Source organism: Eurypyga helias, unplaced genomic scaffold (genome assembly GCF_000690775.1).
Source record: "Eurypyga helias isolate BGI_N326 unplaced genomic scaffold, ASM69077v1 scaffold13972, whole genome shotgun sequence".
NCBI lineage: Eukaryota > Metazoa > Chordata > Aves > Eurypygiformes > Eurypygidae > Eurypyga > Eurypyga helias.
Genome location: NW_010235370.1, coordinates 1 through 200, shown reverse-complemented (window position 1 = coordinate 200; position 200 = coordinate 1).

Here is a 200-nt window from a genome sequence, read left to right as displayed (position 1 = left end):
GCCGCGAGCAGCGTTTCTCCAGGAGACGCTGTGGGAAATGGTGTCAGAGGCTTCACTGAAGTCTAGGTAGATGCATCCACAGCCTTGCCCTCATGCACAGACAGGGTCACTGTTGTGGTTTAACTCCAGCCAGCAAAATACCATGAAGCTGTTCTCACAGATCCCTCCTCCCCTGTTCCAGTGGAGAGGGAGAAGAATTG